The sequence below is a fragment of the Oncorhynchus keta genome, chromosome 34 (assembly GCF_023373465.1).
Source record: "Oncorhynchus keta strain PuntledgeMale-10-30-2019 chromosome 34, Oket_V2, whole genome shotgun sequence".
NCBI lineage: Eukaryota > Metazoa > Chordata > Actinopteri > Salmoniformes > Salmonidae > Oncorhynchus > Oncorhynchus keta.
In genome coordinates, this window is record NC_068454.1 from 79,431,167 (window position 1) to 79,447,299 (window position 16,133).

At 40.3% G+C, this 16,133-nt stretch overlaps 2 pseudogenes; both read right to left on the minus strand.

Moving 5' to 3' along the window:
- Positions 1-8,301: 8,301 nt before the first annotated feature.
- LOC127914912 (protein phosphatase 1 regulatory subunit 35-like) lies at positions 8,302-9,908 on the minus strand (annotated as a pseudogene).
- A 1,257-nt stretch (positions 9,909-11,165) lies between these two features.
- On the minus strand, positions 11,166-14,217 carry LOC127914913 (ictacalcin-like; annotated as a pseudogene).
- Between the last annotated feature and the right edge of the window lie 1,916 nt (positions 14,218-16,133).

Consider the following 16,133-nt stretch of genomic DNA (forward strand, 5'->3'; position numbering starts at 1 on the left):
TCTATGAGATGTAAAAACAACACGTCTATGAGATGTAAAACACAGCACGTCTATGAGATGTAAAACACAACACGTCTATGAGATGTAAAACACAACACATCTAGGAGATGTAAAAAACACAACACGTCTATGAGATGTAAAACACAACACGTCTATGAGATGTAAAACACAACACATCTAGGAGATGTAAAACACAACACATCTAGGAGATGTAAAACACATGTAAAACACACATCTAGGAGATGTAAAAACAACACGTCTAGGAGTTGTAAACAAAATCACAACACATCTAGGAGATGTAAAAACACAACACATCTAGGAGATGTAAAACAACACATCTAGGAGATGTAAAACACAACACATCTAGGAGATGTAAAACACAACACATCTAGGAGATGTAAAACACAACACATCTAGGAGATGTAAAACACAACACATCTAGGAGATGTAAAACACAACACATCTAGGAGATGTAAAACACAACACATCTAGGAGATGTAAAACACAACACGTCTATGAGATGTAAAACACACAACACATCTAGGAGATGTAAAACAAAACACGTCTATGAGATGTAAAACACAACACATCTATGAAATGTAAAACACACAACACATCTATGAGATGTAAAACACAACACGTCTATGAGATGTAAAACACAACACATCTATGAGATGTAAAACACAACACGTCTATGAGATGTAAAACACAACACATCTAGGAGATGTAAAACACAACACATCTATGAGATGTAAAACACAACACATCTATGAGATGTAAAACACAACACATCTAGGAGATATAAAACAAAACACATCTAGGAGATGTAAAACACATCTAGAGATGTAAAACACAACACATCTAGGAGATGTAAAACACAACACATCTAGGAGATGTAAAACACAACACATCTAGGAGATGTAAAACAACACATCTAGGAGATGTAAAACACAACACATCTAGAGATGTAAAACAACATCTAGGAGATGTAAAACAAAACACATCTAGGAGATGTAAAACACAACACATCTAGGAGATGTAAAACACACACATCTAGGAGATGTAAAACACAACACGTCTAGGAGATGTAAAACACAACACATCGAGGAGATGTAAGCACAACACATCTATGAGATGTAAAACACAACACATCTAGGAGATGTAAAACACAACACATCTATGAGATGTAAAACACAACACATCTATGAGATGTAAAACACAACACATCTATGAGATGTAAACACAACACATCTATGAGATGTAAAACACAACACATCTATGAGATGTAAAACACAACACATCTAGGAGATGTATAAACACAACACATCTAGGAGATGTAAAACACAACACATCTAGGAGATGTAAAACAACACATCTAGGTTATAACATCAAAACACATCTAGGAGATGTGTAAAACAACACATCTAGGAGTTGTAAAACAACATCTAGGAGATGTAAAACACAACACATCTAGGAGATGTAAAACACAACACATCTAGGAGATGTAAAACACAACACATCTATGAGATGTAAAACACAACACATCTATGAGATGTAAAACACAACACATCTAGGAGATGTAAAACACAACACATCTAGGAGATGTAGGAGAAAACACAACACATCTAGGAGATGTAAAAACAACACATCTAGGAGATGTAAAACAACACATCTAGGAGATGTAAAACACAACACATCTAGGAGATATAAAACAACACGTCTAGGAGATGTAAAACAACACATCTAGTTGAGATGTAAACACAACACATCTAGGAGATGTAAAACAACACATCTAGGAGATGTAAACACAACACATCTAGGAGATGTAAAACAACACATCTAGGAGATGTGAAACAACACATCTAGGAGATGTAAAACAACACATCTAGGAGATGTAAAACAACACATCTAGGAGATGTAAAAAACAACACATCTAGGAGATATAAAACAACACATCTAGGAGATGTAAAACACACACATCTAGGAGATGTAAACACAACACATCTAGGAGATGTAAAACACAACACATCTAGGAGATGTAAAAACAACACATCTATGAGATGTAAAACACAACACATCTAGGAGATGTAAAACACAACACGTCTATGAGATGTAAAAACAACACATCTGGGAGATGTAAAACAACACATCTAGGTGAGATGTAAAACACAACACATCTATGAGATGTAAAACACAACACATCTAGGAGATGTAAAACACAACACATCTAGGAGATGTAAACACAACACATCTAGGAGATGTAAAACAACACATCTAGGAGATGTAAAACAACACATCTAGGAGATGTAAAACAACACATCTAGGAGATGTAAAACAACACATCTAGGAGATGTAAAACAACACATCTAGGAGATATAAAACAACACATCTAGGAGTTGTAAAACAACACATCTAGGAGATGTAAAACAACACATCTAGGAGTTGTAAAACAACACATCTAGGAGTTGTAAAACAACACATCTAGGAGTTGTAAAACAACACATCTAGGAGATGTAAACACAACACATCTAGGAGATGTAAACACAACACATCTAGGAGATGTAAAACACAACACATCTAGGAGATGTAAAACAACACATCTAGGAGATGTAAAACACAACACATCTAGGAGATGTAAAACAACACATCTAGGAGATGTAAAACAACACATCTAGGAGTTGTAAAACAACACATCTAGGAGTTGTAAAACAACACATCTAGGAGTTGTAAAACAACACATCTAGGAGATGTAAAACAACACATCTAGGAGTTGTAAAACAACACATCTAGGAGTTGTAAAACAACACATCTAGGAGATGTAAAACAACACATCTAGGAGTTGTAAAACAACACATCTAGGAGATATAAAACACAACACACATCTATGAGATGTAAAAAACAACACATCTAGTTGTAAAACAACATCTAGAGTTGTAAAACACAACACGTCTATAGGAGATGTAAACACAACACGTCTAGGGATGTAAACAACACATCTAGGAGATGTAAAAGCACAACACGTCTAGGAGATGTAAACACAACACGTCTAGGAGATGTAAAACACAAGACGTCTATGAGATGTAAAACACAACACATCTAGGAGTTGTAAAACGTCTAGGAGATGTAAAAACAACACATCTAGGAGATGTAAAACAACACATCTAGGAGATGTAAAACAACACATCTAGGAGATGTAAACACAACACATCTAGGAGATGTAAAACAACACATCTAGGAGATGTAAAAACAACACATCTAGGAGATGTAAAACAACACATCTAGGAGATGTAAACACAATCTAGGAGTTGTAAAAAACATCTAGGAGATGTAAAACACAACACGTCTATGAGATGTAAAACACAACACATCTATGAGATGTAAAAACACAACACGTCTATGAGATGTAAAACTAGGAGATATAAAACAACACATCTAGGAGATGTAAAACACAACACATCTATGAGATGTAAAACACAACACATCTAGAGATGTAAAACACAACACACATCTATGAGATGTAAAACACAACACATCTAGGAGATGTAAAACAACACATCTAGGAGATGTAAACAACACATCTAGGAGATGTAAAAACACAACACATCTATGAGATGTAAACACAACACATCTATGAGATGTAAAACACAACACATCTATGAGATGTAAAACACAACACATCTATGAGATGTAAACACAACACATCTATGAGATGTAAAACACAACACATCTATGAGATGTAAAACACAACACATCTAAAACACACAACACGTCTAGGAGATGTAAAACACAACACATCTAGGAGATGTAAAACACAACACATCTAGGAGATGTAAAACACAACACATCTAGGAGATGTAAAACAACACATCTATGAGATGTAAAACAACACATCTATGAGATGTAAAACACAACACATCTAGGAGATGTAAAACACAACACATCTATGAGATGTAAACACAACACATCTAGGAGATGTAAACACAACACATCTAGGAGATGTAAAAACAACACATCTAGGAGATGTAAAACAACACATCTAGGAGATATAAAACAACACATCTAGGAGATGTAAAACACATCTAGGAGATGTAAAACAACACATCTAGGAGATGTAAAACACAACACATCTAGGAGATGTAAAAACAACACATCTAGGAGATGTAAAACACAACACGTCTATGAGATGTAAAACACAACACGTCTATGAGATGTAAAACACAACACATCTATGAGATGTAAGCACAACACGTCTATGAGATGTAAAAACAACATCTATGAGATGTAAAACACAACACATCTATGAGATGTAAAACACAACACATCACAACATCTATGAGATGTAAAAAACACATCTAGGAGATGTAAAACACATCTATGAGATGTAAAACAACACATCACAACACATCTATGAGATGTAAAACAACACATCTAGGAGATGTAAACACAACACATCTAGGAGATGTAAAACAACACATCTAGGAGATGTAAAACAACACATCTAGGAGATGTAAAAACAACACATCTAGGAGATGTAAAACACAACACATCTAGGAGATGTAAACACAACACATCTAGGAGATGTAAAACAACACATCTAGGAGATGTAAAACACAACACATCTAGGAGATGTAAAACACAACACATCTATGAGATGTAAAACACAACACATCTAGGAGATGTAAAACAACACATCACAACACATCAGGTGATGTAAAACAACACATCTAGGAGATGTAAAAAACAACACATCTGAGATGTAAAACACAACACATCTATGAGATGTAAAACACAACACATCTATGAGATGTAAAACACAACATCTAGGAGATGTAAAACAACACATCTAGGTGATGTAAAACAACACATCTAGGAGATGTAAAAACAACACATCTAGGAGATGTAAAACACAACACATCTAGGAGATGTAAAACAACACATCTAGGAGATATAAAACAACACATCTAGGAGATGTAAAACACAACACATCTAGGAGATGTAAAAACACAACACATCTAGGAGATGTAAAAACAACACATCTAGGAGATGTAAAACAACACATCTAGGAGATGTAAAACAACATCTATGAGATGTAAAACACAACACATCTATGAGATGTAAAACACAACACATCTATGAGATGTAAAACACAACACATCAACACATCTAGGAGGAGATATAAACACAACACATCTATGAGATGTAAAACACAACACATCTAGAGATGTAAAACACAACACATCTAGGAGATGTAAAAACAACACATCTAGGAGATGTAAAACACAACACATCTAGGAGATGTAAAACACAACACGTCTATGAGATGTAAAACACAACACGTCTATGAGATGTAAAACACAACACGTCTATGAGATGTAAAACACAACACGTCTATGAGATGTAAAACACAACACGTCTATGAGATGTAAAACACAACACGTCTATGAGATAAAAACACAACACGTCTATGAGATGTAAAACACAACACGTCTAGGAGATGTAAAACACAACACATCTAGGAGATGTAAAACACAACACATCTAGGAGATGTAAAACAACACATCTAGGAGATGTAAAACAACACATCTAGGAGATGTAAAACAACACATCTAGGAGATGTAAAACAACACATCTAGGAGATGTAAAACAACACATCTAGGAGATGTAAAACAACACATCTAGGAGATGTAAAACAACACATCTAGGAGATGTAAAACACAACACATCTAGGAGATGTAAAAACAACACATCTATGAGATGTAAAACACAACACATCTATGAGATGTAAAACACAACACATCTAGGAGATGTAAAACACAACACATCTAGGAGATGTAAAACAACACATCTAGGAGATGTAAAACACACACATCTAGGTGATGTAAAACACACACGTCTATGAGATGTAAAACACAACACATCTATGAGATGTAAAACACAACACATCTGAGATGAACACAACACATCTATGAGATGTAAAACACAACACATCTATGAGATGTAAAACAACACATCTAGGAGATGTAAAACACAACACATCTATGAGATGTAAAACACAACACATCTAGAGATGTAAACACAACACATCTAGGAGATGTAAAACACAACACATCTAGGAGATGTAAAACACAACACATCTAGGAGATGTAAAACACAACACATCTAGGAGATGTAAAACACAAAAACACAACACATCTAGGAGATGTAAAAACAACACATCTAGGTCTATGAGATGTAAACACAACACATCTATGAGATGTAAAACACAACACATCTAGGAGATGTAAAACACAACACATCTAGGAGATGTAAAACACAACACATCTAGGAGATGTAAAACACAACACATCTAGGAGATGTAAAAGATGATGTAAACACAACACATCTAGGAGATGTAAAAAAACACAATAAAACAACACATCTAGGAGATGTAAACACAACACATCTATGAGATGTAAAACACAACACATCTATGAGATGTAAAACAACACATCTAGGAGATGTAAAACACAACACATCTAGGAGATGTAAAACACAACACATCTAGGAGATGTAAAACACAACACATCTATGATGTAAAACAACACATCTAGGAGATATAAAACACAACACATCTATGAGATGTAAACACAACACATCTATGAGATGTAAAAACACAACACATCTATGAGATGTAAAACACAACACATCTATGAGATGTAAAACACAACACATCTATGAGATGTAAAACACAACACATCTATGAGATGTAAAACACAACACATCTATGAGATGTAAAACACAACACATCTATGAGATGTAAAACACAACACATCTAGGAGATGTAAAACACAACACATCTAGGAGATGTAAAACACAACACATCTAGGAGATGTAAAACACAACACATCTAGGAGATGTAAAACACAACACATCTAGGAGATGTAAAACACAACACATCTATGAGATGTAAAACACAACACATCTAGGAGATGTAAAACACAACACATCTAGGAGATGTAAAACAACACATCTAGGAGATGTAAAACACAACACATCTAGGAGATGTAAAACACAACACATCTAGGAGATGTAAAAAACACATCTAGGAGATGTAAAACAACACATCTAGGAGATGTAAAACACAACACATCTAGGAGATGTAAAACACAACACATCTAGGAGATGTAAAACACAACACATCTAGGAGATGTAAAACAACAAACACATCTAGGAGATAAAACAAACATCTAGGAGATATAAAACAACACATCTAGGAGATGTAAAAACAACACATCTAGGAGATGTAAACACAACACATCTATGAGATGTAAAACACAACACATCTAGGAGATGTAAAACAACACATCTAGGAGATGTAAACACAACACATCTAGGAGATGTAAAACACAACACATCTAGGAGATATAAAACACAACACATCTAGGAGATGTAAAACACAACACATCTAGGAGATGTAAACACAACACATCTAGGAGATGTAAAACAACACATCTAGGAGATGAAAAAACACATCTAGAGATGTAAAACACAACACATCTAGGAGATATAAAACAACATATCTAGGAGATATAAAACAACATATCTAGGTGATGTGGGCTCAATTCCCATTTCAATTGAGTTAATCTGGGAAAGATGGAGTCTTTTTAATTATCTATTGTTCACCTAATACCTATTTTTTACTTAAAATGGCACTGTTGGTTAGGCCGGTAAGTAAGCATTTCACTGTAAGGTTTACACCTGTTGTATTCGGCGCACGTGACAAGCAAACTTTTGATTTGATAATGCCTTTGTGCTTGTTTTGATTACATAAATGTCGGGCATTTATCCTCAAACCCATACATGTCCCCATAGGCTTTGGCCAATAAGCCATGGCAGAGTTAGCTTCCGTTAGTGTCTACAAGAGACACCATTACTATTGCCCTCTATACACACACGTTACAAATAGTACACACCCAGCAGTGTGAATTGAAGCTGTGTACTCACCTTGCAGCAGTTCGATCCCTGAACAATTCTCTCACCTCTTCATCCCTCTAGCACCTCTACCTCCTCCCTTGCTCTCCAACACCAACTCGTCACGCATGCAAGCAAGCACAAACGAAACGAAGGCTCAAGCACACGCAAGCAGTAAAGATCGCTCATCAACATGATACAGGTTCATTCCTTTAATATCTTAAATTAGTTTAAAATATCATATTTATATCTGAGAATGACAGAGGTAGGGAGGGAAAGAAGGGATAATGCTCTTCTTAAGTTTTGGGACAGGGCCTTTCAGTCTAGAGGTTCAGAGTAAGTGTGTGTGTGTCAGGGTCCAGCCTCCCAGCATGTGTGGCCCTGCAGAGGCCTGGTGGGTTGTGTCTGCGGGCGTGGGATGGGCTGGGGGCGTGGTATGGTAATCTCCTCCCTGGTAGGAGGGGCTTTCTCAGCAGATCCCCCTGAAGAAAAACCTGCAGGTCAGGACTGTCCTTTCTGCTCACACACACACAGATTACAAATCCAGTTATGGACCAGTTGCAGGTCATGAGTGATTTCCTACACAACACTCCTTTGATTTACATATTACTTACACACACACACACGTAAATGTAAATCAGATGGGGTATGAGAGGGACTTACCTTGCTGCCATGGCTGCATGTGGGCGAGACCAGCTGAAGCCTGTCACGTAGAGCCTGGCTGATAAGCTCTCCTCCTGATCACACTGACCAGCCCTGTAGAGGTGCTGGGATGGAGGGACGTTTCACTTTCCATAGACATGCGCCATACTACACCAGTTAGTCAGGTGCTTCATGTCCACGTGCTCTTGCATGCTCTTTTTGTGTGCTTCATATCTCGTGTGTTTCTGTGTGTGTGTTTATGTCTGTATGTGTGTTCTGTGTGTGTGTGTTAATGTCTACATGTGTGTGTTTCTGTTTATGTCTGCATGTGTGTGTTTCTGTGTGTATGTTTATGTCTGTATGTAAGCCGTGTGCTACCCTCTGTAGCCCGGGCGCTGATGCTGTTCTCTGGTTCTGTCTGACTTCTGTAGTTGCTCCCTGCACGGCCTTCTGGGAGTTAAACTCTGCCCCTGCCACGTTATCTAGCTCAGTCAGTCAGAGCCAGAGTAGTATTTAACTCCGCCCTTCAGGAGGCTGCCACCCCTCTCCTCACAGGGAGCCTCCTCATTGGTTTCTGACCTTGCCCTCCAACGCAGTTCTCCACCTATGGGAGGAATACAGGAAGAGATATTGACCAGTCCTCTGCTCAGACATTGCTGACTCATGCCAGATCTTATAACACCTGGATAGGTATTTCATGTATCAGCCTAACCACATCACGTTATAGCAATCTGGTGCGACGGCACAGTCCATGACGTGGCACACAACCATTGGTTGATGCACACCTTGTGCAGGGGAACATGAGTACATCAGACTCTAGACCAGAGGGTTAGTTACCATGGAGTCTTTTCCCTTTGAGTAACTGCTGGAGTGTCCAGGGCATTGCCAAGGTGGAGGGTCTTTGCTAGGCTCTGCTATCACCGTGTCAACCACAGGCACCGCGGAGACAAATCGCACCTGTAGAGTCAGGGGCACACTTCAGTGATGTCTCTCCAAAACACAGACCAACACACACAGATCTCTATCATTTCTACGGCTGTCTTGACAACTGAGAAAAGCACCATCTGTGACTGTCCGTCAGTGTGTGTGTGTCAGACTGACTGCCGGTGGCTGAGTCCCCTCAGCAGGCTAGCCGGGTTGGGTCGTGGGCGGGTCTGGGCTGAGGGGGAGAGACAGGTCCAGTTCCGGGCACCGCAGGAGGCTAGCGGGGACCAGGGGCACCGGGGCAGGCAGGGGACCAGCCAGATGTCTGGGTCACTGCACCCTGCTAGAAGACGCTGCTGCAGGGGACCTACTCTGGTCATCTTAGGTCACCAGTCTGGCTACCTTTCAAAAGGCTCTGTTACCGATAGGTAAGATACAAGGCAAAGGCAGTCAATGCCCAAGAATATTTTGTATGGTTCTGAATGGCAGTTACATTATCACTCACATTATCACTCTGCCGAACACTCCCTAACCTAACCTTCTGATGGAGCAAACTGAACATATTTTGAGTCCTATGCCGAACCCAGTCCCTTACCATTGTTGGATCTGTAGTGTAGGTTGAATAACGTTAACTTTACATTTCCAAACTAGATATGACGGGTGACGTTATCTAGCTAACGTTAGATCTCTGGCTAGATTCCATTCAGTGGGAGCTTTCAGCACACCGCCAGGTAGCTAGCTAACGACGACAGCAGACATGCTAGAAAGTTCACCAGTCAGTTAGCCAGCTAACTTTACTTGTTGTACTACTAGCCAGCTAACGTTATAGGGTTTTCTTGGCTAATTAGCTAGCTAACGTTAACTAAAGCTATGCAAATTCAATCATGTCGTTTATTCTCCGCTTACTGTTATGAGGAAGCGCCCCGGAATGACAGCTCACGCATTTCTTGTAGTTTTCACTGTTAATACATGAGGTTAGATTAACTCTATTTAGCAGGATCTGCTCCAATTTTGAAATTCCCTCCACTGGCGCCGCCATAACACCTTCTTCAGAACAAAACAATCACACTTCCGGTTTCTTCGTTCGTAGGAAATTATACAATGGGCCCCCTTGGCTTGCATGTTACGTTGCGTGTGCTTGTGTAAATGGTGACTCTACAGCAGATTTAATCTAAAACGAGGCGATTGCTGGACTACGGCTCATCTTAATTTTCATCTTCAGTATTGTCCAATATGTTCTCTATGGAGACCTGCGATACAGTATCATTCTTTGGATATTATCTTTGTTGTTTCATGTTGCTTGGTGGGAGGCTTCATCTTGGATATGGTTCTTCTATGGAGACCAGCGATACAGTATCATTATTTGGATATTATCTTTGTTGTTTCATGTTGCTGGGTAGGAGGCTTCATCTTGGAGATGGTTCTATATGTGGCTCTATTTAACCTTCACAGTAACAGTTGACTTCCTGTATTCTTACTGCCTCTGGAGTAGATAACAATATTGTGAGCGTAATTAAGTAGTCAAATATAGGGTATGCCTTAAACGCAGAATTTAATTTAATGTTTTGGGTTACGTTGACATAATCAACAATTTTATTATTTAACCGGGTGTCTGAAAACAAAGGTTCATGTTTGATTCATGTTGCTTGCTATATCCTATTTAGGACATACACAGCCAATCACACATGCACAAACACAATCACACATGCACAAACACACACACACCTGCACAAATGATAAGTCAGCTTTCTTCCAAACATATTAAAATAGTTTATTTCGTTTTTCACTTTAAACAAACCGAAGGCGGCAAGGTAGCCTAGTGGTTAGAGTTGCACTAGTAACCGAAAGGTTGCAAGTTCAAATCCCTGAGCTGACAAGGTACAAATCTGTTGTTCTGCCCCTGAACAGGCAGTTAACCCACTCTTCCTACCCTGTCATTGAAAATAAGAATTTGTTCTTAACTGACTTGCCTAGATAAGTAAAAAGAGCTTCCTCTTCATCTCATGACATTGTAGTGTCTGTGTCCTTCACCTGTCTATGTGTGGTGTGTATAATCAACCCAACCCTTTTGTGTATTGTGTAAACCTGCATCTCTGACCCTCTGAACCTGCATTGAGAATCTTGCTAATCTTATCATGAATTCACTCATGGAGCAAGAGCTGCTCTTCTGTGGGAGAGTGGGCAGGGGAGCTGTTTCACACTTGGTGAAGAACTCATTGCACAACATGGTGAGGCAGGCCACCAGTGTGACGTACTCCTGGAAATCCACACTGCCATCTGAGTTAGCATCCAGATCTTTGAAAAATCTTGTCAACCTTTGCCTGGTCAGTGTTTTTCTGTTATAATGATCCGAGAGAGAGAGGTAATGGGTGAGACTTTGATTGCAGCAGTTCAAACTAGAATCCACAGTTGTTAGTGTGTTTATAAAGGTGTGAGAGAAGTATTCTATTGATGAGGTGGGTCATGTGTTTGTGATGTTCCAAGCAATTCAATATTCAATAGTGTCTGTCTTTAGTATTGTATTTGGTTGTGCTGCTAATAAAGAATGATTGAACTGAACTGTTCCCAGGATCCACTCACCCCCATGATCTCTCCTGCCTCAGCGTTGAGCAGATCTTTGAGTTCTCCCTTGCTCAGGGTCGTCTTGTCGCCCTCCTTGCCAGAGTACTTGTGGAAGGCTGAGATGAGCAATGCCATACCCTGCTGGACCTGTGACATGGTGACTACAACACCATGTCACACACCGCACACACACACACACACGCACCCGCACACACACAGAGAGAGACAGAGAGAGAATGGAGGTACAAGTTTAGGTTATTAATTTCCAGTATTATCAATTCAAATCAATTTTTATCTTACATCCGGGTTACCATTCCATACGTTCCATAAGTCTGGGAAATAAAGTCGTGTTGGCACTGGTGTAATCATGTTTAAACATAAGGTTCCGGTTGAATAGAGGGTTTAAAGAATATTAACGGTTGTTGCACACGCAGCAAAGACTTAACTACACAGACACCACACCACACCCCACACACCCCACTGCAAACAGGTTCTACATCTCTACCACAAAGGAAGAGAAAGAGAGGGGGAGGAGAGATGGAGAGCAACGCAACAGAGGCAATTAGAGAGGGAGAGAGGTAAGAGATGGAGACAGGGAGAGAGGCGGCGAGAGAAGGAAGAGAGAGAGATGCGGATATGGAGGGGAGAAAGGAAGAGAAGAGGGGGCTGAGTTGTTTAAACACAAACAGACATGGCTCTAGCCAACGCCCTTGCATGTCTGTCTCATTAACTCTGGGGGATTTTAAGGAGAGAAAGAGAGAAGTATATATATATATATATATATAGAGAGAGAGAGAGAGGGACAGACACATAGACAAAAAGACAGATTGTAGGAAATTGGTGGATCGGCTGAAAGGTGCGTTGGTAATTTCAGGCAAACGATAACATAGAAATCCCAGCACCTCCCCCACCCCTCACCTGTCTCCACCCTCTATCTATCTTGTTTGCTTAAGGTGTGTATCTTCACTCTGTCCCTTCACATATCTCGCCACTATGTAGGGAGGTTGCCCTCTCTCTTCTCTCTTTCTCTGCCTCGTAGTCAAGGTGGTGTGAAGCTTCTGAGTTTAAGGAAGTGTCTGTAATGTAAATCTCTCATTTAGCTGACCCCCCTCTCCAGTGTAAATGGCAGTAAGTGCGGTCAAAGAAGGACGTTGAAGCAACCACACAGTACGAACATGGTAAGCACAACATTATAGTTGTAAGGAACAACCCCAGTCACTGTGGTGGACTCCACTGATCTCTCTCTGAGTCACTGTCAGCTGCCCCAGGACCAGCAGGCATCCAACCAGACACACATTCTTACCACCCCTCTGACTGCCCATCTGATAACTAGAAACACACTCTACTCACAGAATGGTCAGAGCAAGGGGAGAGAGAGTTTATGGTACGGACAGAGAGAGCGAAGAGAGAGAGGGGTGTGGAGGATAGAAAGAGGTAGTGTTCTGCACTATGGAAGGATTGAGGGAGGAAGAGAGAGAGGGGAGGGGAGGAAGAGAAGAGGGATTCTTTCATTTAAACTGCGTAGTGCTCTGAGTAGCACCACACATGTTTGAATGGAAAGGCAGACAGAGTTACGCCCTCCGCAGAGCTTGGCTCAAGAGCACAAACAGTGTGGACAGGCACTTACTAACTGTTGCAAAGCACACCCTGAAGTCATTCATACTTTTGCAGTCATGTATTAATCACTATACAACATTAAACTACACACAATTAGAAATAAATGTTGTAAACCACCAGATGAGAAAGTATAATTTGGCACATCTAACACATCATAAATAAACACAGCTAAAACAAACTGAAGGTTTTTATCAGCGAGGCACTCAGGTACATGTTTTACTAAGTTTAGTTTTCACTCACCGAAGTTGTGCGAGGAGGTGGACAGTCAGAGAAAGAGAGAGAGAGGGAGTGAGGAAGAGAGGGATGGGCTGTTGGTTTTAAACATTGATTACCACACCCCACTCTCCCCTTTCCTCTCCTTGTCCCTCTTTATCTGATGGAAATGGAAACTGCAATGTTCTGTTCTCTTCTTCATGTGAACTAGTTACTGAACTAATTATAATAGGCATATATATTATCTAAAGTTAATAATTACTTCACATGAATGTATCACCATTGTAACCAATCCACCATTTTGCTCTGGTTCTTCCTGGACTTCCCTATAGAAAACAACAACAGAAAACATACAGAGAGGAGAAATCCCTGCATATGTCTAATGTCTTTGAATGAGCGTAAATACCTCTTATTCTGACTGGAGTTATTCATTTAACAACTTTTCAGTGAAGAAGAATGTGGTAAAACTGCAGCGTTCTCCAAACTGGCCAAACTAACCTGTAGGGCTACCTTATTGGCTGACTGGCTCCATACACCCCTCAGGGAAATTGTGAACATGACTATTCTAAAGTAGACAATCAAACTTTTTATTTATTTTTATTGAGGTTTTGATTGAATATATAAATCAAATTAAAGTTTATTTGTCACGTGCGCCGAATACAGGCATCCTTACAGTGAAATGCTTACTTACAGGCTCTAACCAATAGTGCAAAAAGGTATTAGGTGAACAATAGGTAAGTAAAGAAATAAAAACAACAGTAAAAAGACAGTGAAAAACAGTAGTGAGGCTTTAAACAGTAGTGAGGCTATTAAAGTGTCGAGGCTACATACAGACACCGGTTAGTCAGGTTGAGTGAGGTAGTATGTACATGTAGATATGGTTAAAGTGACTATGCATATATGATGAACAGAGAGTAGCAGTAGCGTAAAGAGGGGTTGCGGATGGTGGGTAGTGGGTGGTGGGACACAATTCAGATAGCACGGTTAACCAATGTGCGGGAGCACTGGTTGGTTGGGCCAATTGAGATTGTATGTACATGAATGTATAGTTAGAGTGACTGTACACATATGATAAACAGAGAGCAGCAGCCTAAAAGAGGGCCACACAATGCAAATAGTCCAGGTAGCCATTTGATTACCTGTTCAGTAGTCTTATGGCTTGGGTGTAAAAACTGTTGAGAAGCCTTTTGTCCTATACTTGGCACTCCAGTACCGCTTGCCATGCGGTAGTAGAGAGAACAGTCTATGACTGGGGTGGCTGTGGTCTTTGACAATTTTTAGGGCCTTCCTCTGACACTGCCTGGTATAGAGTTCCTGGGTGGCAGGAAGCTTGGCTTGGGCCGTAGTGCCTTGCGGTCGGAGGCAGAGCAGTTGCCATACCAGGCAGTGATGCAACCCGTCAGGATGCTCTCGATGGCGCAGCTGGAAAACCTTCTGAGGATCTGAGGACACATGCCAAATCTTTTTAGTTTCCTGAGGGGGAATAGGCTTTGTCGTGCCCTCTTCACGATTGTCTTGGTGTGTTTGGACCACTCTAGTTTGTTGGTGCAGTGGACACCAAGGAACTTGAAACTCTGAACCTGCTCCACTACAGCCCCGTCGATGAGAATGGGGGTGTACTCGGTCCTCCTTTTCCTGTAGTCCACAATCATCTCCTTAGTCTTGATTTGTTGAGGGATAGGTTGTTATTATGGCACCACCCGGCCAGGTCTCTGACCTCCTCCCTATAGGCTGTCTCGTCATCAGGTTACTGTTGTGTAATTTGGAGTCGTACCAGGCCATGCAGCCGTGGGTGAACAGGGAGTACAGGAGGGGACTGAGCACGCACCCTTGGGGGGATCCAGTGTTGAGCATTAGCGTGGCAGATGTGTTGCTACCTACCCTCACCACCTTTGGGCGGCCCGTCAGGAAGTCCAGGTTCCATTTGCAGAGGGAGGTGTTTAGCCACAGGATCCTTAGCTTAGTCATGAGCTTTGAGGGTACTATGGTGTTGAACGCTGATCTGTAGTCAAGGAATAGCATTCTCACATAAGTGTTCCTTTTGTCCAGGTGGGAATGGGCAGTGTGGAGTGCAATAGAGATTGCATCATCTGTGGATCTGTTTGGGTGGTATGCAAATTGGAGTGGGTCTAGGGTTTCTGGGATAATGTTGTTGATGTGAGCCATTACCAGCCTTTCAAAGCACTTCATGGCTACGGACGTGAGTGCTACGAGTCTGTAGTCAT